This window comes from Puntigrus tetrazona, unplaced genomic scaffold (genome assembly GCF_018831695.1).
Source record: "Puntigrus tetrazona isolate hp1 unplaced genomic scaffold, ASM1883169v1 S000000997, whole genome shotgun sequence".
NCBI classification, from domain to species: domain Eukaryota; kingdom Metazoa; phylum Chordata; class Actinopteri; order Cypriniformes; family Cyprinidae; genus Puntigrus; species Puntigrus tetrazona.
In genome coordinates, this window is record NW_025048592.1 from 37,292 (window position 1) to 64,836 (window position 27,545).

General features: G+C 40.6%; 5 non-coding genes and 41 pseudogenes across 5 annotated transcripts; all 46 read right to left on the reverse strand.

The window, feature by feature from the left end:
• Positions 1 to 1,221: 1,221 nt before the first annotated feature.
• LOC122339849 lies at positions 1,222 to 1,340 on the reverse strand (annotated as a pseudogene).
• Positions 1,341 to 1,611: 271 nt separating this feature from the next.
• Positions 1,612 to 1,727, reverse strand: LOC122339800 (annotated as a pseudogene).
• Positions 1,728 to 4,845: 3,118 nt separating this feature from the next.
• LOC122339823 lies at positions 4,846 to 4,964 on the reverse strand (annotated as a pseudogene).
• A 281-nt stretch (positions 4,965 to 5,245) lies between these two features.
• On the reverse strand, positions 5,246 to 5,365 carry LOC122339795 (annotated as a pseudogene).
• Positions 5,366 to 5,638: 273 nt separating this feature from the next.
• LOC122339788 lies at positions 5,639 to 5,758 on the reverse strand (annotated as a pseudogene).
• Positions 5,759 to 6,035: 277 nt separating this feature from the next.
• Positions 6,036 to 6,157, reverse strand: LOC122339799 (annotated as a pseudogene).
• Positions 6,158 to 7,219: 1,062 nt separating this feature from the next.
• Positions 7,220 to 7,337, reverse strand: LOC122339813 (annotated as a pseudogene).
• Positions 7,338 to 7,613: 276 nt separating this feature from the next.
• LOC122339830 lies at positions 7,614 to 7,732 on the reverse strand. Its single transcript, XR_006250059.1, has one exon. It is a non-coding gene; the product is annotated as a 5S ribosomal RNA (ribosomal RNA).
• Positions 7,733 to 8,006: 274 nt separating this feature from the next.
• Positions 8,007 to 8,127, reverse strand: LOC122339824 (annotated as a pseudogene).
• A 274-nt stretch (positions 8,128 to 8,401) lies between these two features.
• On the reverse strand, positions 8,402 to 8,522 carry LOC122339797 (annotated as a pseudogene).
• Positions 8,523 to 12,995: 4,473 nt separating this feature from the next.
• LOC122339802 lies at positions 12,996 to 13,114 on the reverse strand (annotated as a pseudogene).
• A 271-nt stretch (positions 13,115 to 13,385) lies between these two features.
• On the reverse strand, positions 13,386 to 13,504 carry LOC122339856 (annotated as a pseudogene).
• A 275-nt stretch (positions 13,505 to 13,779) lies between these two features.
• On the reverse strand, positions 13,780 to 13,901 carry LOC122339801 (annotated as a pseudogene).
• A 280-nt stretch (positions 13,902 to 14,181) lies between these two features.
• LOC122339865 lies at positions 14,182 to 14,301 on the reverse strand (annotated as a pseudogene).
• A 272-nt stretch (positions 14,302 to 14,573) lies between these two features.
• On the reverse strand, positions 14,574 to 14,694 carry LOC122339757 (annotated as a pseudogene).
• Positions 14,695 to 15,366: 672 nt separating this feature from the next.
• On the reverse strand, positions 15,367 to 15,485 carry LOC122339752 (annotated as a pseudogene).
• A 275-nt stretch (positions 15,486 to 15,760) lies between these two features.
• On the reverse strand, positions 15,761 to 15,879 carry LOC122339765 (annotated as a pseudogene).
• A 272-nt stretch (positions 15,880 to 16,151) lies between these two features.
• On the reverse strand, positions 16,152 to 16,270 carry LOC122339864 (annotated as a pseudogene).
• Positions 16,271 to 16,544: 274 nt separating this feature from the next.
• Positions 16,545 to 16,664, reverse strand: LOC122339789 (annotated as a pseudogene).
• Positions 16,665 to 16,941: 277 nt separating this feature from the next.
• LOC122339851 lies at positions 16,942 to 17,060 on the reverse strand (annotated as a pseudogene).
• A 275-nt stretch (positions 17,061 to 17,335) lies between these two features.
• Positions 17,336 to 17,457, reverse strand: LOC122339820 (annotated as a pseudogene).
• Positions 17,458 to 17,732: 275 nt separating this feature from the next.
• Positions 17,733 to 17,851, reverse strand: LOC122339852 (annotated as a pseudogene).
• A 273-nt stretch (positions 17,852 to 18,124) lies between these two features.
• LOC122339871 lies at positions 18,125 to 18,244 on the reverse strand (annotated as a pseudogene).
• A 271-nt stretch (positions 18,245 to 18,515) lies between these two features.
• On the reverse strand, positions 18,516 to 18,634 carry LOC122339832. The gene has a single exon (XR_006250061.1). It is a non-coding gene; the product is annotated as a 5S ribosomal RNA (ribosomal RNA).
• Positions 18,635 to 18,912: 278 nt separating this feature from the next.
• Positions 18,913 to 19,030, reverse strand: LOC122339793 (annotated as a pseudogene).
• A 275-nt stretch (positions 19,031 to 19,305) lies between these two features.
• LOC122339764 lies at positions 19,306 to 19,425 on the reverse strand (annotated as a pseudogene).
• Positions 19,426 to 19,699: 274 nt separating this feature from the next.
• On the reverse strand, positions 19,700 to 19,818 carry LOC122339753 (annotated as a pseudogene).
• A 274-nt stretch (positions 19,819 to 20,092) lies between these two features.
• Positions 20,093 to 20,211, reverse strand: LOC122339861 (annotated as a pseudogene).
• Positions 20,212 to 20,481: 270 nt separating this feature from the next.
• On the reverse strand, positions 20,482 to 20,599 carry LOC122339782 (annotated as a pseudogene).
• A 278-nt stretch (positions 20,600 to 20,877) lies between these two features.
• On the reverse strand, positions 20,878 to 20,999 carry LOC122339809 (annotated as a pseudogene).
• A 275-nt stretch (positions 21,000 to 21,274) lies between these two features.
• LOC122339821 lies at positions 21,275 to 21,396 on the reverse strand (annotated as a pseudogene).
• Positions 21,397 to 21,675: 279 nt separating this feature from the next.
• Positions 21,676 to 21,795, reverse strand: LOC122339791 (annotated as a pseudogene).
• Positions 21,796 to 22,068: 273 nt separating this feature from the next.
• On the reverse strand, positions 22,069 to 22,188 carry LOC122339794 (annotated as a pseudogene).
• A 271-nt stretch (positions 22,189 to 22,459) lies between these two features.
• Positions 22,460 to 22,583, reverse strand: LOC122339796 (annotated as a pseudogene).
• Positions 22,584 to 22,860: 277 nt separating this feature from the next.
• On the reverse strand, positions 22,861 to 22,979 carry LOC122339833. The gene has a single exon (XR_006250062.1). It is a non-coding gene; the product is annotated as a 5S ribosomal RNA (ribosomal RNA).
• A 275-nt stretch (positions 22,980 to 23,254) lies between these two features.
• On the reverse strand, positions 23,255 to 23,374 carry LOC122339787 (annotated as a pseudogene).
• Positions 23,375 to 23,651: 277 nt separating this feature from the next.
• On the reverse strand, positions 23,652 to 23,770 carry LOC122339835. Its single transcript, XR_006250063.1, has one exon. It is a non-coding gene; the product is annotated as a 5S ribosomal RNA (ribosomal RNA).
• Positions 23,771 to 24,043: 273 nt separating this feature from the next.
• On the reverse strand, positions 24,044 to 24,162 carry LOC122339775 (annotated as a pseudogene).
• A 274-nt stretch (positions 24,163 to 24,436) lies between these two features.
• Positions 24,437 to 24,556, reverse strand: LOC122339808 (annotated as a pseudogene).
• A 271-nt stretch (positions 24,557 to 24,827) lies between these two features.
• Positions 24,828 to 24,947, reverse strand: LOC122339862 (annotated as a pseudogene).
• A 273-nt stretch (positions 24,948 to 25,220) lies between these two features.
• On the reverse strand, positions 25,221 to 25,338 carry LOC122339810 (annotated as a pseudogene).
• A 274-nt stretch (positions 25,339 to 25,612) lies between these two features.
• On the reverse strand, positions 25,613 to 25,731 carry LOC122339838. Its single transcript, XR_006250066.1, has one exon. It is a non-coding gene; the product is annotated as a 5S ribosomal RNA (ribosomal RNA).
• Positions 25,732 to 26,007: 276 nt separating this feature from the next.
• Positions 26,008 to 26,125, reverse strand: LOC122339763 (annotated as a pseudogene).
• Positions 26,126 to 26,400: 275 nt separating this feature from the next.
• LOC122339807 lies at positions 26,401 to 26,520 on the reverse strand (annotated as a pseudogene).
• A 287-nt stretch (positions 26,521 to 26,807) lies between these two features.
• Positions 26,808 to 26,926, reverse strand: LOC122339779 (annotated as a pseudogene).
• A 274-nt stretch (positions 26,927 to 27,200) lies between these two features.
• On the reverse strand, positions 27,201 to 27,319 carry LOC122339857 (annotated as a pseudogene).
• Positions 27,320 to 27,545: the final 226 nt, after the last annotated feature.

Consider the following 27,545-nt stretch of genomic DNA (forward strand, 5'->3'; position numbering starts at 1 on the left):
AAGGGAAAGCAAAGAGTTGACAAATCTGGCCACTCATGGCCAGTGTATTAGATAAGCAGTGAAAAATCTCAAAACTTACAGCACCTGGTATTCCTAGGCAGTCTCCCCATCCATACTAACTAGCCCAACTCTGCTTAGCTTCTGAGATCAGACGAGATCAGGCGTGAAACAGGTGGGATGGCCAGAAGTTAAAGCTACAAAAGCTCCCCTATTTTAAGGTGAGGTACACTAAGTGCCATTATACTCTTAGATATAAAGGAATGAAATACAAAAAAATACTTCAAAATGAGCTACATTAAAGATAAGAGCATTAGTTAAGTAGTTAAAACAGTCAAACTCTGTTTGAAAGAACAGCTACGGAAGGCACTGAACTAAATAAGCAGGCGAAAAGCAAAGAACTGACAAACTTTGCCACTAAGGCCAGTGTATTAGGGATAAGTGAGTGAAAAACCTGGGCAAGTTTACAGCACCTGGTATCTCCGAGGCAGTCTCCCATCCAAGTACTAACTATAGGCCCAACCTGCTTAGTACTTGAGATTAGACGACTGGTGTTGAACAGGGTGGATGGTCAAGCGAAAAGCCGCCGCAAAGCCCCTTTAAGGTGAGGTACACTAAGTGCCATTATACTAGATAAGAATGAAATGAACACAAAAATACTCAAAATGAGCTACACATTAAAGATAAGAGCATTAGTTAAGAAGTTAAAACAGTCAAACTCTGTTTGTGCTGACAAAGCCATCTTTAAAGGCAAATTGAATTAAATAAGCAGTAAGGGAAAGCAACAGCTGGTCAAACTTTGGCTACACTAAGGGCCAGGCATTAGATAAGCAGTGAAAACCCAAAACTTACAGCACCTGCATTCCTAGAAGTCTCCCATCCAAGTACTAACTGCAGCCCAACTCCGCTTAGCTTCTGAGATCAGACGTGAACAGGTGGCGGTGGGGTCGTAAGCTAAAGCTGCAAAGCTCCCATTTTAAGGTGAGGCCACACTATGCCATTATACTAGATAAGTAATGAAATGAAATACAAAAATACTTCCAAAATGAGCTACATTAAAGATAAGAGCATTAGTTAAGTAGTTAAAAAACAGTCAAACTCTGTTTAAAGAACAGCTACTTTAAAGGCAATTGAATTAAATAAGCAGTAAGGGAAAGCAAAGAGCTGGTCAAACTTTTGGCCACACTAAGGGCCAGTGTATTAGATAAGTAGTGAAAAACTCAAAACTTACAGCACCTGGTATTCCTAGGCAGTCTCCCATCCAAGTACTAACTAGGCCCAACTCTGCTTAGCTTCTGAGATCAGACGAGATCAGGCGTGAACAGGGTGGGATGGCCGTAAGCAAAGCTGCTGCAAAAGCCCCTATTTTAAGGTGAGGCACACTAAGTGCCATTATACTAGATAAGTAATGAATGAAATACAAAAAAATACTTCAAAATGAGCTACATTAAAGATAAGAGCATTAGTTAAGTAGTTAAAAACAGTCAAACTCTGTTTAAAGAACAGCTACTTTAAAGGCAATTGAATTAAATAAGCAGTAAGGGAAAGCAAAGAGCTGGTCAAACTTTGGCCACACTAAGGGCCAGTGTATTAGATAAGTAGTGAAAAACTCAAAACTTACAGCACCTGGTATTCCTAGGCAGTCTCCCATCCAAGTACTAACTAGGCCCAACTCTGCTTAGCTTCTGAGATCAGACGAGAGGCGTGAACAGGGTGGTATGGCCGTAAGCTAAAAGCTGCTGCAAAAAGCCCCTATTTTAAGGTGAGGCACACTAAGTGCCATTATACTAGATAAGTAATGAATGAAATACAAAAAAATACTTCAAAATGAGCTACATTAAAGATAAGAGCATTAGTTAAGTAGTTAAAAACAGTCAAACTCTGTTTAAAGAACAGCTACTTTAAAGGCAATTGAATTAAATAAGCAGTAAGGGAAAGCAAAGAGCTGGTCAAACTTTTGACCACACTATGGGCCAGTGTATTAGGATAAGTAGTGAAAACTCAAAAACTCTACAGAGCACCTGGTATTCTCAGGGCAGTCTTCCCATCCAAGTACTAACTAGGGCCCAACTCCCTGCTTAGCTTCTGAGATCAGACGAGAGCAGGCGTGCGAAAGGGCAGGCGGGCCGTAGGCTGTGCCAAGCTGCAAAAAAGCCCCCTTATTTTTAAGGGTGAGGCACACTATGCCATTATACTAGGGACATAATTAATGAAATACAAAAAATACTTCAAAATGAGCTATACTAAAGATAAGAGCATTAGTTAAGCAGTTAAAAACAGTCAAACTTTGTTTAAAGAACAGCTACTTTAAAGGCAAATTGAATTCAAATAAGCAGTAAGGGAAAGCAAAGAGCTGGTCAAACTTTGGCCACACTAAAGGGCCAGTGTAATAGATAAGCAGTGAAAAACTTCAAAAACTTACAGCACCTGGTATTCCTAGGCAAAGCCTCCCCATCCAAGTGAATTAACTAGGCCCAACTCTGCTTAGCTTCTGGAGATCAGATTGAGAGCAGGCGTGAACAGGGTGGGGATGGCTGTGGTTAAAGCTGCCGTAAAAAGCCCCCGTTTGCTGCGTGAGGCAATACCATACGCATTATATCAGATAAGCAATGAATGAAATAGCAAAAATACTTCAAAATGAGCTACACAAAGATAAGACATTTAGTTAAGTAGTTAAAAATAGTCAAACTTTCTGTTTAAAAGAACAGCTACTTCAAAGGCAAATTGAATTAAATAAGCAGTAAGGGAAAAAGCAAAGAGCTGGTCAACCTTTATACACCAAGGGCCAGTATATTAGATAAGTAGCGAAAAACTCAAAAAACTTACAGCACCTGCAGCAATTCCTAGGTAGTTCCCATCCATGTAATAATTCAGGCCCAACCTGCTTAGCTTTCTGAGATCAGACGAGAACAGGCGTGAACAGAGGCGTGGTATACCGAAGGTAAAGCTGCTTCCAAAAAGCTCCTTATTTTACGGTGAGGCACACTGGGCGCTACTATACTAGATAAGCAATGAATGAAACACAAAAAAATACTTCAAAATGAGTTACATTAAAGATAAGAGCATTAGTTAAGTAGTTAAAACAGTCAAACTCTGTTTAAAGAACAGCTACTTTTTAAAGGCAATTGAATTAAATACAGTAAGTGGAAAAGCAAAGAGTTGATCAACCTTTGGGCCATACAGTCATGGCCAGTGTATTAGATAAGTAGTGAAAAAACTTCAAAACTTTACAGCACCTGGTATTCCTAGGCAGTCTCCTGCCCTAAGTGCTAACTAGGCTCAACTCTGTTTAGCTTCTGCAGATCAGACGAAGATCAGGCGTGAACAGGGTGGGATGGCCGAAGTCTAAAGCTGCTGCAAAAAGCCCCTCCTTTACTAAGGTGAGGTACACTAAGTGCTAATATACTAGATAAGCAATGAATGTAATACAGCATTTCTTCCAAAATGAGCTACATTAAAGATAAGAGCATTATTAGTTAAGTAGTTAAAACAGCTGAACTCTTGTTTAAAGAACAGCTACTTTAAAGGCAATTGAGTCTAAATAAGTTGGTAAGTGGAAAGCAAAGAGTTGGTCAAACTTTGGCCAACACTCATGGGCCACAGTGTATTAGATAAGTAGTGAAAAACTCAAAAAACTTACAGAAAATCTGGTATTCCTAGGCAGTCTCCTATCCAAGCACTAACTCAGGCTCAACTCTGCTTAGTTTCTGAGATCATGACGCAGATCAGGCGCGAACAGGGCAGGCGGCCTTCAAGCTGAAAGCTGCTGCAAAAGCCTCTATTTTGTGGTGAGGCACACCTGCTGCTACTATACCAGATGTGGGCACGAATGAAATACAAAAAAATACTTCTAAATGAGCTACATTAAAGATAAGAGCATTAGTTAAGAAGTTAAAAACAGTCAAATCCTGCTTAAAGAACAGCTACTTTAAAGGCAATTGAATTAAATACAGTAAGGGAAAGCAAAGAGTTGGACAACTTCTGGGCTGCCACTATGGGCCAGTGCATTAGGATAAGTAGTGAAAAAACTCAAAAACTTACAGCACCTTGGTATTCTTAGGCAGCTCCCATCCAAGTACTAATCTAGCCTCCAACTCTGCTTAGCTTCTGAGATCAGACGTGAACAGGGCGTGAACATGGTCGGATGGCCGTGAAGCGAAAGCTTCAAAAAGCCCCTTTATTTTACAAGGTGAGGCACACTAAGTGCCATTATACTAGATAAGTAATGAATGAAATACAAAAAAATACTTCCAAAATGAGCTACATTAAAGATAAGAGCATTGAAGTGTTAAGTAGTTAAAAACAGTCAAATCCTCTGTTTAAAGAACAGCTACTTTAAAGGTACTTGAATTAAATAAGCAGTAAGGGAAAGCAAAGAGCTGGTCAAAACCCTTGGCCACAGTAAGGCACAGTGTATTAGATAAGCAGGTGAAAAACTCCAAAAACTTACAGCACTCAGGTATTCCCAGGCAGTCTCCCACCCAAGTACTAATCTCAGGCTCAACTCTGCTTAGCTTCTGAGATCAGACGAAGGATCAGGGCGTGAACAGGTGGGATGGCCGTGAAACGAAGCCGCTGCAAAAAGCCCCTATTTTAAGGTGAGGCACACTATGCCATTATACTCAGATAAGCAATGAATGAAATACAAAAATACTTCAAAAATGAGCTACACTAAAGATAAGAGCATTAGTTAAGTAGTTAAAAAAACAGTCAAACTCTGTTTAAAGAACAGCTACTTTAAAGGCAATTGAATTAAATAAGCAGTAAGGGAAAGCAAAGAGCTGGTCAAACTTCTTTGGCCACACACTAAGGGCACAGTGTATTAGATAAGTAGTGAAAAACTCAAAAAACTTACAGCACCTGGTATTCCCAGGCAGTCTCCCATCCATGAGACTAACTAGGCCCAACTCTGCTTAGCTTCTGAGATCAGACGAGATCAGGCGGAACAGGGTGGGATGGCCGTAAGCTGAAAGCTGCCATGTGCAAAAAGTTCTATTTTAAGGTGAGGCACACTAAGTGCCATTATACTAGATAAGTAATGAATGAAATACAAAAAATACTTCCAAAATGAGCTACATTAAAGATAAGAGCATTAGTTAAGTAGTTAAAAACAGTCAAACTCTCTGTTTAAAGAACAGCTACTTTAAAGGCAATTGAATTAAATAAGCAGTAAGTGTAAAGCAAAGAGCTGGTCAAACCCTTACTACACTAAGGGCCAGTGTATTAGATAAGCAGTGAAAAAACTCAAAACTTACAGCACCTGGTATTCCTAGGCAGTCTCCCATCCAAGTACTAACTAGGCCCAACTCTGCTTAGCTTCTGAGATCAGACGAGATCGGAAGTGAACAGGGTGGCTATGGCCGTAAGCCGCAAAGCTGCTGCAAAAGCCCCTATTTTTTAAGGTGAGGCACACTATGCCATTATACTAGATAAGTAATGAATGAAATACAAAAAAATACTTCAAAATGAGCTACATTAAAGATAAGAGCATTAGTTAAGAAGTTAAAACAGTCAAACTCTGTTTAAAGAACAGCTACTAGTAAGGCAATTGAATTAAATAAGCAGTAAGGGAAAGCAAAAGAGCTGGTCAAACTTTGGCCACTAAGGGCCAGTGTATTAGATAAGTAGTGAAAATCTCAAAAACTTACAGCACCTGGTATTCCTAGGCAGTCTCCCCATCCAAGTACCAACTAGGCCCAACTCTGCTTAGCTTCTGAGATCAGACGAGATCAGGCGTGAACAGGGTGGGATGGCTGCAAGCTAAAAAGCTGCTGCAAAAGCCCCTATTTTAAGGTGAGGCACACTAAGTGCCATTATACTAGATAAGTGAATGAATGAAATACAAAAAACTACTTCAAAAATGAGCTACATTAAAGATAAGAGCATTAGTTAAGTAGTTAAAAACAGTCAAACTCTGTTTAAAGAACAGCTACTTTAAAGGCAATTGAATTAAATAAGCAGTAAGGGAAAGCAAAGAGTTGGTCAAACTTTGGCCACACTAAGGGCCAGTGTATTAGATAAGCAGTGAAAAACTCAAAAACTTACAGCACCTGGTATTCCTAGGCAGTCTCCCATCCAAGTACTAACTAGGCCCAACTCTCTGCTTAGCTTCTGAGATCAGACGAGATCAGGGCGTGAACAGGGTGGGATGGCCGTAAGCTAAAGCTGCTGCAAAAGCCCCCTATTTTAAGGTGAGGCACACTTAAGTGCCATTATACTAGATAAGTAATGAATGAAATACAAAAATACTTCAAAATGAGCTACATTAAAGATAAGAGCATTAGTTAAGTAGTTAAAAACAGTCAAACTTCTGTTTAAAGAACAGCTACTTTAAAGGCAATTGAATTAAATAAGCAGTAAGGGAAAGCAAAGAGCTGGTCAAACTTTGGCCACACTCAAGGGGCCAGTGTATTAGATAAGCAGTGAAAAAACTCAAAAACTTACAGCACCTGGTATTCCTAGGCAGTCTCCCATCCAAGTACTAACTAGGCTCCAAAACTGCTTAGCTTCTGAGATCAGACGAGACTCAGGTGTGAACAGGGTGGATGGCCGTAGGCTAAAGCTGCTGCAAAAAGCCCCCCTATTTTAAGGTGAGGCACACTAAGTGCCATTATACTAGATAAGTAATGAATGAAATACAAAAAAATACTTCAAAATGAGCTACATTAAAGATAAGAGCATTAGTTAAGTAGTTAAAAACAGTCAAACTCTGTTTAAAGAACAGCTACTTTAAAGGCAAATTGAATTAAATAAGCAGTAAGGGAAAGCAAAGAGCTGGTCAAACTTTGGCCACACTAAGGGCCAGTGTATTAGATAAGTAGAAAAAAATCCTCAAAACTTACAGCACCTGGTATTCCTAGGCAGTCTCCCATCCAAGTACTCAACTAGGCCTAACTCTGCTTAGCTTCTGAGATCAGACGAACAGGCGTGAACAGGTGGGATGGCCGAAGCAAAGCTGCTGCAAAAGCCCCTATTTTAAGGTGAGGCACACTAAGTGCCATTATACTAGATAAGTAATGAATGAAATACAAAAATACTTTCAAAATGAGCTACATTAAAGATAAGAGCATTAGTTAAGTAGTTAAAAAACAGTCAAACTCTGTTTTAAAGAACAGCTACTTTAAAGGCAATTGAATTAAATAAGCAGGCGGGAAAGCAAAGAGCTGGTCAAACTTTGGCCACACTAAGGGCCAGTGTATTAGATAAGTAGTGAAAAACTCAAAACTTACAGCACCTGGTATTCCTAGGCAGTCTCCCATCCAAGTACTAACTAGGCCCAACTCTGCTTAGCTTCTGAGATCAGACGAGATCAGGCGTGAACAGGTGGGATGGCCGTACTGCAAAAGCTGCTGCAAAAGCCCCCTATTTTAAGGTGAGGCACACTAAGTGCCATTATACTAGATAAGTAATGAATGAAATACAAAAAAATACTTCAAAAATGAGCTACATTAAAGATAAGAGCATTAGTTAAGTAGTTAAAAACAGTCAAACTCTGTTTAAAGAACAGCTACTTTAAAGGCAATTGAATTAAATAAGCAGTAAGTGGAAAGCAAAGAGCTGGTCAAACTTTGGCCACACTATGGGCCAGTGTATTAGATAAGTAGTGAAAAACTCAAAACTTACAGCACCTGGTATTCCTAGGCAGTCTCCCATCCAAGTACTAACTAGGCCCAACTCTGCTTAGCTTCTGAGATCAGACGAGATCAGGCGTGAACAGGGTGGTATGGCCGTAAGCGAAAGCTGCCATGCAAAAAGCCCTATTTTAAGGTGAGGCACACTAAGTGCCATTATACTAGATAAGTAATGAATGAAATACAAAAAATACTTCAAAATGAGCTACATTAAAGATAAGAGCATTAGTTAAGTAGTTAAAAACAGTCAAACTCTGTTTAAAGAACAGCTACTTTAAAGGCAATTGAATTAAATAAGCAGTAAGGGAAAGCAAAGAGCTGGTCAAACTTTGGCCACACTAAGGGCCAGTGTATTAGATAAGTAGTGAAAAACTCAAAAACTTACAGCACCTGGTATTCCTAGGCAGTCTCCGATCCAAGCACTAATCTAGGCCCAACTCTGCTTTAGCTTCTGAGATCAGACGAGATCAGGCGCGAACTGGGTGGGATGGCCGTAAGCTTAAAGCTGCTGCAAAAAGCCCCCTTTTTTAAGGTGAGGTACACTAAGTGCCATTATACTAGATAAGTAATGAATGAAATACAAAAAATACTTCAAAATGAGCTACATTAAAGATAAGAGCATTAGTTAAGTAGTTAAAAACAGTCAAACTCTGTTTAAAGAACAGCTACTTTAAAGGCAATTGAATTAAATAAGCAGTAAGGGAAAGCAAAGAGCTGGTCAAACTTTGGCCACACTAAGGGCCAGTGTATTAGATAAGTAGTGAAAAACTCAAAACTTACAGCACCTGGTATTCCTAGGCAGTCTCCCATCCAAGTACTAACTAGGCCCAACTCTGCTTAGCTTCTGAGATCAGACGAGATCAGGCGTGAACAGGGTGGTATGGCCTTGCCAAAGCTGCTGCAAAAAGCCCCTATTTTGTAAGGTGAGGTACACTAAGTGCCATTATACTAGATAAGTAATGAATGAAATACAAAAAAAAATACTTCAAAATGAGCTACATTAAAGATAAGAGCATTAGTTAAGTAGTTAAAAATAGTCAAACTCTGTTTAAAGAACAGCTACTTTAAAGGCAATTGAATTAAATAAGCAGTAAGGGAAAGCAAAGAGCTGGTCAAACTTTGGCCACACTAAGGGCCAGTGTATTAGATAAGCAGTGAAAAACTCAAAACTTACAGCACCTGGTATTCCTAGGCAGTCTCCCATCCAAGTACTAACTAGGCCCAACTCTGCTTAGCTTCTGGAGATCAGACGAGATCAGGCGTGAACAGGTGGTATGGCCTTGCGAAAGCTGCTGCAAAAAGCCTCCTATTTTAAGGTGAGGCACACCAAGTGCCATTATACTAGATAAGCAATGAATGAAATACAAAAATACTTCAAAATGAGCTACATTAAAGATAAGAGCATTAGTTAAGTAGTTAAAAACAGTCAAACTCTGTTGTTTAAAGAACAGCTACTTTAAAGGCAATTGAATTAAATAAGCAGTAAGGGAAAGCAAAGAGCTGGTCAAACTTTGGGCCACACTAAGGGCCAGTGTATTAGGATAAGCAGTGAAAAACTCAAAACTTACAGCACCTGGTATTCCTAGGCAGTCTCCCATCCAAGTACTAACTAGGCCCAACTCTGCTTAGCTTCTGAGATCAGACGAGATCAGGCGTCAAGTCAAGTCAAGCCAAGGTCAAGTGGAGCTTTTATTGTCATTTCAACTACATATAGCTGTGCAGCACATAGTGAAATGAGACAACGTTTCTCCAGGACCTGGTGCTACATGGAGTCACACATACAACACAATACAAAAGAACTCACATATTGAGCTAAGACAGTGTGCTCAACCACATAAAGTGCAAAGTGTGCGGACTAGTGCAAACAGCAAGGGAGTAGAGTGCAAACCCAGTGTGCAAACTAGTGCAACAGTGCAAAGACATAATTAGTGCAAGGCAAAGACATACTTAGTGCAAGAACACAAAAACAAACAGCAATAAATATGAGGTTCACAACAATAAATATGACGTGCAAGAATGTTTATGGGACAGGAAGGCCATTCAGGTGTGGTTATTGAGGAGTCTGATGGCCTGTGGAAAGAAACTATTCAGCAGTCTGGTTGTGAGGGCCCGACTGCTCCGGTACCTTTTTCCAGATGGAAGGAGGGTGAATAATGTGTGTGAGGGTGTGGGGTCCTGTACTATATTGTGGGCTTTATGGATGCAGCGTGTGGTGTAGATGTCCATGATAGAGGGCAGAGAGACGCCAATGATCTTTCGGCTGGGCTCCTCACTATCCTTTGGAGGTCTTATGCAGCCGATACGGGTGCAATTTCCAAACCAGGCAGTGATGCAGCTGGACAGGACGCCTCAATAGTCCCCATAGAACATAGTCAGGATGGGTGGAGGGAGATGAGCTTTCCTTAGCCTCTCAAGAAGTAGAGGCGCTGCTGGGCTTTCTTGGTGATGGAGCTGGTGCTGAGTGACCAGGTGAAGTTATCCGCCAGATGGACACCAAGGAATTTGGTGCTCTTGACGGTCTCCACCTTGGACCCGTCGATGGACAGCGGAGAATGGTCACTCTTTGCTCGCTTGAAGTCAACAATCATCTCCTTTGTCTTGTCGACGCTCAGAGATAGATTGTTGGCTCTACACCAAGTTGTGAGCTGCTGCACCTCATCTCTGTATGCTGACCCGCCGTTCTTGCTGATGAGACCCACCACTGTCGTGTCATCAGCGAACTTGATGATGTGATTGAGCTGTGCATCGCTGCACAGTCGTGGAGTCAGCAAGGTGAACAGCAGTGGACTGAGCACACAGCCCTGAGGAGCTCCAGTGTTCAGTGTGGTGGTGCTGGAGATGCTGTTCCCGATCCGACTGACTGAGGTCTGCCTGTCAGAAAGTCCAGGATCCAGTTGCAGAGAGGTGTTCAGCCCCAGCAGGCTTAGTTTCTCTATCAGTTGCTGAGGGATGATGGTGTTGAATGCTGAGCTGAAGTCAATGAACAGCATTCGGACGTAGTTTCCCTTTGAGTCCAGATGAGAGGGCGAGATGGAGGGTTGTGGTGATAGCATCGTCCGTAGAGCGGTTTGGACGCACGCAAAACTGTAATGGGTCAAGTGAAGGTGGTAGTTGTGACTTGATGTGCCTCATGACAAGCCTCTCAAGCATTTCATCACAATAGGTGTGAGTGCGACGGACGATAGTCATTGAGGCACGAAACCACAGACTTCTTAGGCACCGGGACAATTGTTGTTGTTTTGAGGCACGTTGGAATAACAGAGCTGCTCAGAGAGATATTGAAGATATCAGTGAAGACATCCGCTAGCTGCTCTGCACACCCCTTTGAGTACTCTGCCTGGAATGTTGTCCGGTCCAGCAGACTTCCGTGGGTTAACTCTATAAAGTGTTTTCCTCACGTCAGCTGTGGTGAAGCAGAGTACCGGGTCGTTGGTACGAGGGGTGGACTTCCTCACCGCTGTTTTGTTCTGTGCCTCAAAACGCGTAAAGAAGTCATTCAGCGCATTCAGGGAGGCGCCACCATCACAGACAGGTGGAGTTGTCTTTGTAGTTGGTGACCGCTGAATGCCCTGCCATATGCGCCGTGAGTCACTGCTGTTCTGGAAGTGGCCGTGATTCTTTTAGCATAAGCGCTTTGCTTCTCTGATAGCTCGGGACAGTTTAGCCCTCGCTGTTTTTAGGGCAGCCCGGTCCTTTGCTCTGAAGGCGGTCTCGCCTCATTCAGGAGAGCACGCGACGCTTAGCTGCTCATCCACGGCTTCGGTTAGAACGCAGGGTGATGGTCTTGAGACGGTCACATCATCAATGCACTTCTCGGCGTAGCCAGTCACCGATGATGTGTACTCTCCAAGTCAATGGAATCGCCGCTGGTTGCAGCTTCCCTAAATATTACCCAGTCAGTACACTCAAAACAGTCCTGAAGAGCAGAGATGGATCCTGCTGGCCAGATTTTAATCTGTTTCAGAACCGGTTTAGAGCGCCTGATGAGTGGTCTGTATGCTTGAATCAACATAACAGAGATGTGGTCTGAGTAGCCGAGGTGGGGGCGGGCCGCTCCAGCACGATGTAAACAAGATCCAGGAATGTTTGTGTAAACAAGATCCAGCGTGTTCGCCTCCTCTCGTAGATAAAGTCCACATGCTGATAGATATTTAGGGGAGCACTGTTTTGAGATTTGGCGGTGATTGAAATCTCCGCGATGATAAACAGTCCATCGGGTGAAGCGCCTCTGCAGCTCGCTGACATAGCTTTTAGTCCGTTAGCTGCAGCTCGCTTCAGAGCCTCCTTTCAGCATTAGACAGCGCTGGGTGGAATGTAACCCAATGGTGTAGACGGTGGTGAATTCCCGGTAGATAAAAAGGTCTGCATTTGACAACAATGAACTCCACTTAGCGATGAGCAATAGTTCGATATAAGCACAGAGTCCTTTGCACCATTCCGCGTTGATATAAAACGCACACGCCACCACCGCGAAGTCTTTCCACACAGTGCGACTGAGGGGCATTCCTGTCGGCACCCGGAATGCGTTAGCCCGGTTAGCTGAATGGCGTGTCCGAACTCTGTCGCTGAGTATTCACGTTTCCGTAAAGACAAACTGTCGCTGGTAGCAATCCCCATACCCTCACGCAATTTTGCTCGGTGAAGTAACGCCTAATGTAGTCCATCTTATTGTTGGTTCCAGACGCTGGACAGAAAGATGGAGGAGGAGTGCTACTGCTAGGGTTAGCGGTTAACTCCATTTTAACACCGCCCGCTTACAAGGCCTGCGCATTATACTAGATAAGTAATGCGAAATACTTCCCGGACTTCGCATCAGGAGACACCGATGACTGAGGGCCTGAGTCCGCTGCAGCGTCGCAGGTCCCGGAGTCCGCGCAACAACGCCGCCGCCAGATTAGTTGTTGCGTGGTTTTCTGAGTAGTTTCAGATCTGGTGGTCGATCTTTGGCCACAACTGTCGGCCAGGTATCCATGCTCCTGAAAAACTCTAAAATTTTGGCGGAAGCATACAAAAATAACGCCTTGAACAAAACAAAAACACCACTTTTGGTTCCGGAGTGGCAAGCTGGCGTGAACAGGGTGGTATGGCCGTAAGCAAATGCTGCTGCAAAAAGCCCCTATTTTAAGGTGAGGCACACTAAGTGCCATTATACTAGATAAGTAATGAATGAAATACAAAAAATACTTCAAAATGAGCTACATTAAAGATAAGAGCATTAGTTAAGTAGTTAAAAACAGTCAAACTCTGTTTAAAGAACAGCTACTTTAAAGGCAATTGAATTAAATACAGTAAGGGAAAGCAAAGAGCTGGTCAAACTTTGGGCCACACTAAGGGCCAGTGTATTAGATAAGTAGTGAAAAACTCAAAAACTTACAGCACCTGGTATTCCTAGGCAGTCTCCCATCCAAGTACTAACTAGGCCCAACTCTGCTTAGCTTCTGAGATCAGACGCAGATCAGGCGGAACAGGGTGGGATGGCCGTAAGCTAAAGCTGCTGCAAAAGCCCCTATTTTAAGGTGAGGCACACTAAGTGCCATTATACTAGATAAGTAATGAATGAAATACAAAAATACTTCAAAATGAGCTACATTAAAGATAAGAGCATTAGTTAAGTAGTTAAAAACAGTCAAACTCTGTTTAAAGAACAGCTACTTTAAAGGCAATTGAATTAAATAAGCAGTAAGGGAAAGCAAAGAGCTGGTCAAACTTTGGCCACACTAAGGGCCAGTGTATTAGATAAGTAGTGAAAAACTCAAAAACTTACAGCACCTGGCATTCCTAGGCAGTCTCCCATCCAAGTACTAACTAGGCCCAACTCTGCTTAGCTTCTGAGATCAGACGAGATCAGGCGTGAACAGGGTGGTATGGCCGCAAGCGTAAAGCTGCTGCAAAAAGCCCCTATTTTAAGGTGAGGCACACTAAGTGCCATTATACTAGATAAGTAATGAATGAAATACAAAAATACTTCAAAATGAGCTACATTAAAGATAAGAGCATTAGTTAAGTAGTTAAAAACAGTCAAACTCTGTTTAAAGAACAGCTACTTTAAAGGCAATTGAATTAAATAAGCAGTAAGGGAAAGCAAAGAGCTGGTCAAACTTTGGCCACACTAAGGGCCAGTGTATTAGATAAGTAGTGAAAAAAACTCAAAAACTTACAGCACCTGGTATTCCTAGGCAGTCTCCCATCCAAGTACTAACTAGGCCCAACTCTGCTTAGCTTCTGAGATCAGACGAGATCAGGCGTGAACAGGGTGGTAGCATGGCCGTGAAGCGAAAAGCTGCTGCAAAAAGCCCCTATTTTAAGGGTGAGGCACACTCAAGCGCTGCCATTATACTAGATAAGTAATGAATGAAATACAAAAAATACTTCAAAATGAGCTACATTAAAGATAAGAGCATTAGTTAAGTAGTTAAAAACAGTCAAACTCTGTTTAAAGAACAGCTACTTTAAAGGCAATTGAATTAAATAAGCAGTAAGGGAAAGCAAAGAGCTGGTCAAACTTTGGCCACACTAAGGGCCAGTGTATTAGATAAGTAGTGAAAAACTCCAAAACTTACAGCACCTGGTATTCCTAGGCAGTCTCCCATCCAAGTACTAACTAGGCCCAACTCTGCTTAGCTTCTGAGATCAGACGAGATCAGGCGTGAACAGGGTGGTATGGGCCGTAAGCTAAAGCTGCTGCAAAAAGCCCCTATTTTAAGGTGAGGCACACTATGCCATTATACTAGATAAGTAATGAATGAAATACAAAAAAATACTTCAAAATGAGCTACATTAAAGATAAGAGCATTAGTTAAGTAGTTAAAAACAGTCAAACTCTGTTTAAAGAACAGCTACTTTAAAGGCAATTGAATTAAATAAGCAGTAAGGGAAAGCAAAGAGCTGGTCAAACTTTGGCCACACTAAGGGCCAGTGTATTAGATAAGTAGTGAAAAACTCAAAAACTTACAGCACCTGGTATTCCTAGGCAGTCTCCCATCCAAGTACTAACTAGGCCCAACTCTGCTTAGCTTCTGAGATCAGACGAGATCAGGCGCGTGAACAGGGTGGGATGGCCGTAAGCTAAAGCTGCTGCAAAAAGCCCCCTATTTTAAGGTGAGGCACACTAAGTGCCATTATACTAGATGAGTAATGAATGAAATACAAAAAATACTTCAAAATGAGCTACATTAAAGATAAGAGCATTAGTTAAGTAGTTAAAAACAGTCAAACTCTGTTTAAAGAACAGCTACTTTAAAGGCAATTGAATTAAATACAGTAAGGGAAAGCAAAGAGCTGGTCAAATCTTTGGCCACACTAAGGGCCAGTGTATTAGATAAGTAGTGAAAAACTCAAAAAACTTACAGCACCTGGTGCATTCCTAGGCAGTCTCCCATTCAAGTACTAACTAGGCCCAACTCTGCTTAGCTTCTGAGATCAGACGCAGATCAGGCGTGAACATGGTGGTATGGCCAGAAGCTTAAAGCTGCTGCAAAAGCCCCCTATTTTAAGGTGAGGCACACTAAGTGCCATTATACTAGATAAGTAATGAATGAAATACAAAAAAATACTTCAAAATGAGCTACATTAAAGATAAGAGCATTAGTTAAGTAGTTAAAAACAGTCAAATTCTGTTTAAAGAACAGCTACTTTAAAGGCAATTGAATTAAATAAGCAGTATGGGAAAGCAAAGAGCTGGTCAAACTTTGGCCACACTAAGGGCCCAGTGTATTAGATAAGTAGTGAAAAAACTCAAAACTTACAGCACCTGGCATTCCTAGGCAGTCTCCCATCCAAGTACTAACTAGGCCCAACTCTGCTTAGCTTCTGAGATCAGACGAGATCAGGCGTGAACAGGGTGGGATAGCCGTAAGCTTAAAGCTGCTGCAAAAGCCCCTTATTTTAAGGTGAGGCACACTAAGTGCCATTATACTAGATAAGTAATGAATGAAATACAAAAAATACTTCAAAATGAGCTACATTAAAGATAAGAGCATTAGTTAAGTAGTTAAAAACAGTCAAACCCTGTTTAAAGAACAGCTACTTTAAAGGCAATTGAATTAAATAAGCAGTAAGGGAAAGCAAAGAGCTGGTCAAACTTTGGCCACACTAAGGGCCAGTGTATTAGATAAGTAGTGAAAAACTCAAAAAACTTACAGCACCTGGTATTCCTAGGCAGTCTCTCATCCAAGTACTAACTAGGCCCAACTCTGCTTAGCTTCTGAGATCAGACGAGATCAGGCGTGAACAGGGTGGTATGGCCGTAGTTTTAAAGCTGCTGCAAAAGCCCTTATTTTAAGGTGAGGCACACTATGCCATTATACTAGATAAGTAATGAATGAAATACAAAAAATACTTCAAAAATGAGCTACATTAAAGATAAGAGCATTAGTTAAGTAGTTAAAAACAGTCAAACTCTGTTTAAAGAACAGCTACTTTAAAGGCAATTGAATTAAATAAGCAGTAAGGGAAAGCAAAGAGCTGGTCAAACTTTGGCCACACTAAGGGCCAGTGTATTAGATAAGTAGTGAAAAAACTCAAAACTTACAGCACCTGGTATTCCTAGGCAGTCTCCCATCCAAGTACTAACTAGGCCCAACTCTGCTTAGCTTCTGAGATCAGACGAGATCAGGCGTGAACAGGGTGGTATGGCCGTAGCTTAAAGCTGCTGCAAAAAGCCCCCTATTTTAAGGTGAGGCACACTAAGTGCCATTATACTAGATAAGTAATGAATGAAATACAAAAATACTTCAAAATGAGCTACATTAAAGATAAGATACATTAGTTAAGTAGTTAAAAAAAGTCAAACTCTGTTTAAAGAACAGCTACTTTAAAGGCAATTGAATTAAATAAGCAGTAAGGAAAGCAAAGAGCTGGTCAAACTTTGGGCCACACTAAGGGCCAGTGTATTAGATAAGTAGTGAAAAACTCAAAAACTTACAGCACCTGGTATTTTGTAGCAGTCTCCCATCCAAGTACTAACTAGGTCCAACTCTGCTTAGCTTCTGAGATCAGACGAGATCAGGGCGTGAACAGGGTGGTATGGCCGTAAGCGAAAGCTGCTGCAAAAAAGCCCCCTATTTTAAGGTGAGGCACACTAAGTGCCATTATACTAGATAAGTAATGAATGAAATACAAAAAAACTTCAAAATGAGCTACATTAAAGATAAGAGCATTAGTTAAGTAGTTAAAAACAGTCAAACCATCTGTTTAAAGAACAGCTACTTTAAAGGCAATTGAATTAAATAAGCAGTAAGGGAAAGCAAAGAGCTGGTCAAACTTTGGCCACACTAAGGGCCAGTGTATTAGATAAGTAGTGAAAAAACTCAAAAACTTACAGCACCTGGTATTCCTAGGCAGTCTCCCATCCAAGTACTAACTAGGCCCAACTCTGCTTAGCTTCTGAGATCAGACGAGATCAGGCGTGAACAGGGTGGGATGGCCGTAAGCAAAAGCTGCTGCAAAAAGCCCCCTATTTTAAGGTGAGGCACACTAAGTGCCATTATACTAGATAAGTAATGAATGAAATACAAAAAAATACTTCAAAATGAGCTACATTAAAGATAAGAGCATTAGTTAAGTAGTTAAAAACAGTCAAACTCTGTTTAAAGAACAGCTACTTTAAAGGCAATTGAATTAAATAAGCAGTAAGGGAAAGCAAAGAGCTGGTCAAACTTTTGGCCACACTAAGGGCCAGTGTATTAGATAAGTAGTGAAAAACTCAAAACTTACAGCACCTGGTATTCCTAGGCAGTCTCCCATCCAAGTACTAATTCAGGCCCAACTCTGCTTTAGCTTCTGAGATCAGACGAGATCAGGCGTGGAACAGGGTGGTATGGCCGTGAAGCTAAAGCTGCTGCAAAAGCCCCTATTTTAAGGTGAGGCACACTAAGTGCCATTATACTAGATAAGTAATGAATGAAATACAAAAAATACTTCAAAAATGAGCTACATTAAAGATAAGAGCATTAGTTAAGTAGTTAAAAACAGTCAAACTCTGTTTAAAGAACAGCTACTTTAAAGGCAATTGAATTAAATAAGCAGTAAGGGAAAGCAAAGAGCTGGTCAAACTTTGGCCACACTAAGGGCCAGTGTATTAGATAAGTAGTGAAAAAACTCAAAAACTTACAGCACCTGGTATTCCTAGGCAGTCTCCCATCCAAGTACTAACTAGGCCCAACTCTGCTTAGCTTCTGAGATCAGACGAGATCAGGCGTGAACAGGGTGGGATGGCCGTAAGCGAAAGCTGCTGCAAAAGCCCCCTATTTTAAGGTGAGGCACACTAAGTGCCATTATACTAGATAAGTAATGAATGAAATACAAAAAAATACTTCAAAATGAGCTACATTAAAGATAAGAGCATTAGTTAAGTAGTTAAAAACAGTCAAACTCTGTTTAAAGAACAGCTACTTTAAAGGCAATTGAATTAAATAAGCAGTAAGGGAAAGCAAAGAGCTGGTCAAACTTTGGCCACACTAAGGGCCAGTGTATTAGATAAGTAGTGAAAAACTCAAAACTTACAGCACCTGGTATTCCTAGGCAGTCTCCCATCCAAGTACTAACTAGGCCCAACTCTGCTTAGCTTCTGAGATCAGACGAGATCAGGCGTGAACAGGGTGGTATGGTCCGTAAGCGCAAAGCTGCTGCAAAAGCCCCTATTTTAAGGTGAGGGCACACCAAGTGCCATTATACTAGATAAGTAATGAATGAAATACAAAAATACTTCAAAATGAGCTACATTAAAGATAAGAGCATTAGTTAAGTAGTTAAAAAGTCAAACTCTGTTTAAAGAACAGCTACTTTAAAGGCAATTGAATTAAATAAGCAGTAAGGGAAAGCAAAGAGCTGGTCAAACTTTGGCCACACTAAGGGCCAGTGTATTAGATAAGTAGTGAAAAACTCAAAAACTTACAGCACCTGGTATTCCTAGGCAGTCTCCCATCCAAGTACTAACTAGGCCCAACTCTGCTTAGCTTCTGAGATCAGACGAGATCAGGCGTGAACAGGGTGGTATGGCCGTAAGCTAAAAGCTGCTGCAAAAAGCCCCTATTTTAAGGTGAGGCACACTAAGTGCCATTATACTAGATAAGTAATGAATGAAATACAAAAAAATACTTCAAAATGAGCTACATTAAAGATAAGAGCATTAGTTAAGTAGTTAAAAACAGTCAAACTCTGTTTAAAGAACAGCTACTTTTTAAAGGCAATTGAATTAAATAAGCAGTAAGGGAAAGCAAAGAGCTGGTCAAACTTTTGGCCACACTAAGGGCCAGTGTATTAGATAAGTAGTGAAAAACTCAAAAACTTACAGCACCTGGTATTCCTAGGCAGTCTCCATCCAAGTACTAACTAGGCCCAACTCTGCTTAGCTTCTGAGATCAGACGAGATCAGGCGTGAACAGGGTGGGATGGCGGTAAGGCTAAAAGCTGCTGCAAAAAGCCCCCTATTTTAAGGTGAGGTACACTAAGTGCCATTATACTAGATAAGTAATGAATGAAATACAAAAATACTTCAAAATGAGCTACATTAAAGATAAGAGCATTAGTTAAGTAGTTAAAAACAGTCAAACTCTGTTTAAAGAACAGCTACTTTAAAGGCAATTGAATTAAATAAGCAGTATGGGAAAGCAAAGAGCTGGTCAAACTTTGGCCACACTAAGGGCCAGTGTATTAGATAAGTAGTGAAAAACTCAAAAACTTACAGCACCTGGTATTCCTAGGCAGTCTCCCATCCAAGTACTAACTAGGCCCAACTCTGTTTAGCTTCTGAGATCAGACGAGATCAGGCGTGGAACAGGGTGGGATGGCCGTAAGCTAAAGCTGCTGCAAAAAGCCCCTATTTTAAGGTGAGGCACACTAAGTGCCATTATACTAGATAAGTAATGAATGAAATACAAAAAAATACTTCAAAATGAGCTACATTAAAGATAAGAGCATTAGTTAAGTAGTTAAAAACAGTCAAACTCTGTTTAAAGAACAGCTACTTTAAAGGCAAATTGAATTAAATAAGCAGTAAGGGAAAGCAAAGAGCTGGTCAAACTTTGGCCACACTAAGGGCCAGTGTATTAGATAAGTAGTGAAAACTCAAAAACTTACAGCACCTGGTATTCCTAGGCAGTCTCCCATCCAAGTACTAACTAGGCCCAACTCTGCTTAGCTTCTGAGATCAGACGAGATCAGGCGTGAACAGGGTGGTATGGCCAGAAGCTGGCTGCTGCAAAAAGCCCCCTATTTTAAGGTGAGGCACACTAAGTGCCATTATACTAGATAAGTAATGAATGAAATACAAAAAAATACTTCAAAATGAGCTACATTAAAGATAAGAGCATTAGTTAAGTAGTTAAAAACAGTCAAACTCTGTTTAAAGAACAGCTACTTTAAAGGCAATTGAATTAAATAAGCAGTAAGGGAAAGCAAAGAGCTGGTCAAACTTTGGGCCACACTAAGGGCCAGTGTATTAGATAAGTAGTGAAAAATCTCAAAACTTACAGCACCTGGTATTCCTAGGCAGTCTCCCATCCAAGTACTAACTAGGCCCAACTCTGCTTAGCTTCTGAGATCAGACGAGATCAGGCGTGAACAGGGTGGTATGGCCGTAGTTTAAAGCTGCTGCAAAAGCCCCTATTTTAAGGTGAGGCACACTAAGTGCCATTATACTAGATAAGTAATGAATGAAATACAAAAAATACTTCAAAATGAGCTACATTAAAGATAAGAGCATTAGTTAAGTAGTTAAAAACAGTCAAACTCTGTTTAAAGAACAGCTACTTTAAAGGCAATTGAATTAAATACAGTAAGGGAAAGCAAAGAGTTGGTCAAACTTTGGCCACACTAAGGGCCAGTGTATTAGATAAGTAGTGAAAAACCTCAAAACTTACAGCACCTGGTATTCCTAGGCAGTCTCCCATCCAAGTACTAACTAGGCCCAACTCTGCTTAGCTTCTGAGATCAGACGAGATCAGGCGAAACAGGGTGGTATGGCCAGAAGCTAAAAGCTGCTGCAAAAAGCCCCCTATTTTAAGGTGAGGCACACTAAGTGCCATTATACTAGATAAGTAATGAATGAAATACAAAAAATACTTCAAAATGAGCTACATTAAAGATAAGAGCATTAGTTAAGTAGTTAAAAACAGTCAAACTCTGTTTAAAGAACAGCTACTTTAAAGGCAATTGAATTAAATAAGCAGTAAGGGAAAGCAAAGAGCTGGTCAAACTTTTGGCCACACACTAAGGGCCAGTGTATTAGATAAGTAGTGAAAAACTCAAAAACTTACAGCACCTGGTATTCCTAGGCAGTCTCCCATCCAAGTACTAACTAGGCCCAACTCTGCTTAGCTTCTGAGATCAGACGAGAGATCAGGCGTGAACAGGGTGGTATGGTCAGAAAGCCAAAGCTGCTGCAAAAAGCCCCTATTTTAAGGTGAGGCACACTAAGTGCCATTATACTCAGATAAGTAATGAATGAAATACAAAAAAATACTTCAAAATGAGCTACATTAAAGATAAGAGCATTAGTTAAGTAGTTAAAAACAGTCAAACTATGTTTAAAGAACAGCTACTTTAAAGGCAATTGAATTAAATAAGCAGTAAGGGGAAAGCAAAGAGCTGGTCAAACTTTGGCCACACTAAGGGCCAGTGTATTAGATAAGTAGTGAAAAACTCAAAACTTACAGCACCTGGTATTCCTAGGCAGTCTCCCATCCAAGTACTAACTAGGGCCCAACTCTGCTTAGCTTCTGAGATCAGACGAGATCAGGCGTGAACAGGGTGGGATATTGCTGTCAGAAGCCTAAAGCTGCTGCAAAAAGCCCCCTATTTTAAGGTGAGGCACACCAAGTGCCATTATACTAGATAAGTAATGAATGAAATACAAAAAAACTTCAAAATGAGCTACATTAAAGATAAGAGCATTAGTTAAGTAGTTAAAAACAGTCAAACTCTGTGTTAAAGAACAGCTACTTTAAAGGCAAATTGAATTAAATAAGCAGTAAGGGAAAGCAAAGAGCTGGTCAAACTTTGGCCACACTAAGGGCCAGTGTATTAGATAAGTAGTGAAAAAACTCAAAACTTACAGCACCTGGTATTCCTAGGCAGTCTCCCATCTGGGTACTAACTAGGCCCAACTCTGCTTAGCTTCTGAGATCAGATGAGATCAGGCGTGAACAGGGTGGTATGGTCTGTGAAGTTAAAGTTGCTGCAAAAAGCCCCTATTTTACAGGTGAGGCACACTAAGTGCCATTATACTAGATAAGCAATGAATGAAATACAAAAATACTTCAAAATGAGCTACATTAAAGATAAGAGCATTAGTTAAGTAGTTAAAAACAGTCAAACTCTGTTTAAAGAACAGCTACTTTAAAGGCAATTGAATTAAATAAGCAGTAAGGAAAGCAAAGAGCTGGTCAAACTTTGGCCACACTAAGGGCCAGTGTATTAGATAAGTAGTGAAAAACTCAAAAACTTACAGCACCTGGTATTCCTAGGCAGTCTCCCCATCCAAGTACTAACTAGGCCCAACTCTGCTTAGCTTCTGAGATCAGACGAGATCAGGCGTGAACAGGGTGGTATGGCCGTAGCGAAAGCTGCTGCAAAAAGCCCCTATTTTAAGGTGAGGTACACTAAGTGCCATTATACTAGATAAGTAATGAATGAAATACAAAAATACTTCAAAAATGAGCTACATTAAAGATAAGAGCATTAGTTAAGTAGTTAAAAACAGTCAAACTCTGTTTAAAGAACAGCTACTTTAAAGGCAATTGAATTAAATAAAGGTAAGGGAAAGCAAAGAGCTGGTCAAACTTTGGCCACACTATGGGCCAGTGTATTAGATAAGTAGTGAAAAACTCAAAAACTTACAGCACCTGGTATTCCTAGGCAGTCTCCCATCCAAGTACTAACTAGGCCCAACTCTGCTTAGCTTCTGAGATCAGAGATTTGAGATCAGGCGTGAACAGGGTGGTATGGTCTGTAAGCTAAAGCTGCTGCAAAAGCCCCCATATTTTAAGGTGAGGCACACTAAGTGCCATTATACTAGATAAGCAATGAATGAAATACAAAAATACTTCAAAATGAGCTACATTAAAGATAAGAGCATTAGTTAAGTAGTTAAAAACAGTCAAACTCTGTTTAAAGAGAACAGCTACTTTAAAGGCAATTGAATTAAATAAGCAGTAAGGGAAAGCAAAGAGCTGGAAGTCAAACTCTTGGCCACACTAAGGGCCAGTGTATTAGATAAGCAGTGAAAACTCAAAACTTACAGCACCTGGTATTCCTAGGCAGTCTCCCATCCAAGTACTAACTAGGCCCAACTCTGCTTAGCTTCTGAGATCAGACGAGATCAGGCGTGAACAGGGTGGTATGGCCGTAAGCGAAAGCTGCTGCAAAAAGCCCCCTTATTTTAAGGTGAGGCACACTAAGTGCCATTATACTAGATAAGTAATGAATGAAATACAAAAAATACTTCAAAAATGAGCTACATTAAAGATAAGAGCATTAGTTAAGTAGTTAAAAACAGTCAAACTCTGTTTAAAGAACAGCTACTTTAAAGGCAATTGAATTAAATAAGCAGTAAGGGAAAGCAAAGAGCTGGTCAAACTTTGGCCACACTAAGGGCCAGTGTAATAGATAAGTAGTGAAAACTCAAAAACTTACAGCACCTGGTATTCCTAGGCAGTCTCCCATCCAAGTACTAACTAGGCCCAACTCTGCTTAGCTTCTGGAGATCAGACGAGATCAGGCGTGAACAGGGTGGGATGGTCGTAAGCTTAAGCTGCTGCAAAAGCCCCTATTTTAAGGTGAGGCACACCAAGTGCCATTATACTAGATAAGTAATGAATGAAATACAAAAAATACTTCAAAATGAGCTACATTAAAGATAAGAGCATTAGTTAAGTAGTTAAAAACAGTCAAACTCTGTTTAAAGAACAGCTACTTTAAAGGCAATTGAATTAAATAAGCAGTAAGGGAAAGCAAAGAGCTGGTCAAACTTTGGCCACACTCAAGGGCCAGTGTATTAGATAAGTGGGAGTGAAAAAAACTCAAAACTTACAGCACCTGGTATTCCTAGGCAGTCTCCCATCCAAGTACTAACTAGGCCCAACTCTGCTTAGCTTCTGAGATCAGACGAGATCAGGCGTGAACAGGGTGGTATGGCCGTAAGCTAAAGCTGCTGCAAAAGCCCCCTATTTTAAGGTGAGGCACACTAAGTGCCATTATACCAGATAAGTAATGAATGAAATACAAAAATACTTCAAAAATGAGCTACATTAAAGATAAGAGCATTAGTTAAGTAGTTAAAACAGTCAAACTCTGTTTAAAGAACAGCTACTTTAAAGGCAATTGAATTAAATAAGCAGTAAGGGAAAGCAAAGAGCTGGTCAAACTTTGGCCACACTAAGGGCCAGTGTATTAGATAAGTAGTGAAAAAAACTCAAAACTTACAGCACCTGGTATTCCTAGGCAGTCTCCCATCCAAGTACTAACTAGGCCCAACTCTGCTTAGCTTCTGAGATCAGACGAGATCAGGCGCGAACAGGGTGGGATGGCAGTAGCTAAAGCTGCTGCAAAAAGCCCCCTATTTTAAGGTGAGGCACACTAAGTGCCATTATACTAGATAAGTAATGAATGAAATACAAAAAATACTTCAAAATGAGCTACATTAAAGATAAGAGCATTAGTTAAGTAGTTAAAAACAGTCAAACTCTGTTTAAAAGAACAGCTACTTTAAAGGCAATTGAATTAAATAAGCAGTAAGGGAAAGCAAAGAGCTGGTCAAACTTTGGCCACACTAAGGGCCAGTGTATTAGATAAGTAGTGAAAAACTCAAAAACTTACAGCACCTGGTATTCCTAGGCAGTCTCCCATCCAAGTACTAACTAGGCCCAACTCTGCTTAGCTTCTGAGATCAGACGAGATCAGGCGTGAACAGGGTGGTATGGCACGTGCTTAAAGCTGCTGCAAAAAGCCCCTATTTTAAGGTGAGGCACACTAAGTGCCATTATACTAGATAAGTAATGAATGAAATACAAAAATACTTCAAAATGAGCTACATTAAAGATAAGAGCATTAGTTAAGTAGTTAAAAACAGTCAAACTCTGTTTAAAGAACAGCTACTTTAAAGGCAATTGAATTAAATAAGCAGTAAGGGAAAGCAAAGAGCTGGTCAAACTTTGGCCACACTAAGGGCCAGTGTATTAGATAAGTAGTGAAAAACTCCAAAACTTACAGCACCTGGTATTCCCTAGGCAGTCTCCCATCCAAGTACTAACTAGGCCCAACTCTGCTTAGCTTCTGAGATCAGACGAGATCAGGCGTGAACAGGGTGGTATGGCCGTAAGCTAAAGCTGCTGCAAAAAGCCCCTATTTTAAGGTGAGGCACACTAAGTGCCATTATACTAGATAAGTAATGAATGAAATACAAAAATACTTCAAAATGAGCTACATTAAAGATAAGAGCATTAGTTAAGTAGTTAAAAACAGTCAAACTCTGTTTAAAGAACAGCTACTTTAAAGGCAATTGAATTAAATAAGCAGTAAGGGAAAGCAAAGAGCTGGTCAAAACTTTGGCCACACTAAGGGCCAGTGTATTAGATAAGTAGTGAAAAACTCAAAAACTTACAGCACCTGGTATTCCTAGGCAGTCTCCCATCCAAGTACTAACTAGGCCCAACTCTGCTTAGCTTCTGAGATCAGACGAGATCAGGCGTGAACAGGGTGGTATGGCGTGGTTGCGAAAGCTGCTGCAAAAAGCCCCTATTTTAAGGTGAGGCACACTAAGTGCCATTATACTAGATAAGTAATGAATGAAATACAAAAAATACTTCAAAATGAGCTACATTAAAGATAAGAGCATTAGTTAAGTAGTTAAAAACAGTCAAACTCTGTTTAAAGAACAGCTACTTTAAAGGCAATTGAATTAAATAAGCAGTAAGGGAAAGCAAAGAGCTGGTCAAACTTTGGCCACACTAAGGCCAGTGTATTAGATAAGTAGTGAAAAAACTCAAAACTTACAGCACCTGGTATTCCTAGGCAGTCTCCCATCCAAGTACTAACTAGGCCCAACTCTGCTTAGCTTCTGAGATCAGACGAGATCAGGCGTGAACAGGGTGGGATGGCCGTAAGTGAAAGCTGCTGCAAAAAGCCCCCTATTTTAAGGTGAGGCACACTAAGTGCCATTATACTAGATAAGTAATGAATGAAATACAAAAAAATACTTCAAAATGAGCTACATTAAAGATAAGAGCATTAGTTAAGTAGTTAAAAACAGTCAAACTCTGTTTAAAGAACAGCTACTTTAAAGGCAATTGAATTAAATAAGCAGTAAGGGAAAGCAAAGAGCTGGTCAAACTTTGGCCACACTAAGGGCCAGTGTATTAGATAAGTAGTGAAAAAACTCAAAAACTTACAGCACCTGGTATTCCTAGGCAGTCTCCCATCCAAGTACTAACTAGGCCCAACTCTGCTTAGCTTCTGAGATCAGACGAGATCAGGCGTGAACAGGGTGGTATGGCGTAAGCTAAAGCTGCTGCAAAAGCCCCTATTTTAAGGTGAGGCACACTAAGTGCCATTATACTAGATAAGTAATGAATGAAATACAAAAAAATACTTCAAAATGAGCTACATTAAAGATAAGAGCATTAGTTAAGTAACAGTTAAAAACAGTCAAACTCTGTTTAAAGAACAGCTACTTTAAAGGCAATTGAATTAAATAAGCAGTAAGGGAAAGCAAAGAGCTGGTCAAACTTTGGCCACACTAAGGGCCAGTGTATTAGATAAGTAGTGAAAAACTCAAAACTTACAGCACCTGGTATTCCTAGGCAGTCTCCCATCCAAGTACTAACTAGGCCAAACTCTGCTTAGCTTCTGAGATCAGACGCAGATCAGGCGTGAACAGGGTGGTATGGCAATAAGCACCTGAAAGCTGCTGCAAAAAGCCCCCTATTTTAAGGTGAGGCACACTAGGGTGGTAGTGCCATTATACTAGATAAGTAATGAATGAAATACAAAAAAATACTCTCAAAATGAGCTACATTAAAGATAAGAGCATTAGTTAAGTAGTTAAAAACAGTCAAACTCTGTTTAAAGAACAGCTACTTTAAAGGCAATTGAATTAAATAAGCAGTAAGGGAAAGCAAAGAGCTGGTCAAACTTTGGCCACACTAAGGGCCAGTGTATTAGATAAGTAGTGAAAAACTCAAAAACTTACAGCACCTGGTATTCCTAGGCAGTCTCCCATCCAAGTACTAACTAGGCCCAACTCTGCTTAGCTTCTGAGATCAGACGAGATCAGGCGTGAACAGGGTGGTATGGCCAAGCGAAAGCTGCTGCAAAAGCCCCTATTTTAAGGTGAGGCACACTAAGTGCCATTATACTAGATAAGTAATGAATGAAATACACAAAAAATACTTCAAAATGAGCTACATTAAAGATAAGAGCATTAGTTAAGTAGTTAAAAACAGTCAAACTCTGTTTAAAGAACAGCTACTTTAAAGGCAATTGAATTAAATAAGCAGTAAGGGAAAGCAAAGAGCTGGTCAAACTTTGGCCACACTAAGGGCCAGTGTATTAGATAAGTAGTGAGAAAAACTCAAAAACTTACAGCACCTGGTATTCCTAGGCAGTCTCCCATCCAAGTACTAACTAGGCCCAACTCTGCTTAGCTTCTGAGATCAGACGAGATCAGGCGTGAACAGGGTGGGATGGCTGTAAGCCAAAGCTGCAGCAAAAGCCCCTATTTTAAGGTGAGGCACACTAAGTGCCATTATACTAGATAAGTAATGAATGAAATACAAAAAATACTTCAAAATGAGCTACATTAAAGATAAGAGCATTAGTTAAGTAGTTAAAAACAGTCAAACTCTGTTTAAAGAACAGCTACTTTAAAGGCAATTGAATTAAATAAGCAGTAAGGGAAAGCAAAGAGCTGGTCAAACTTTG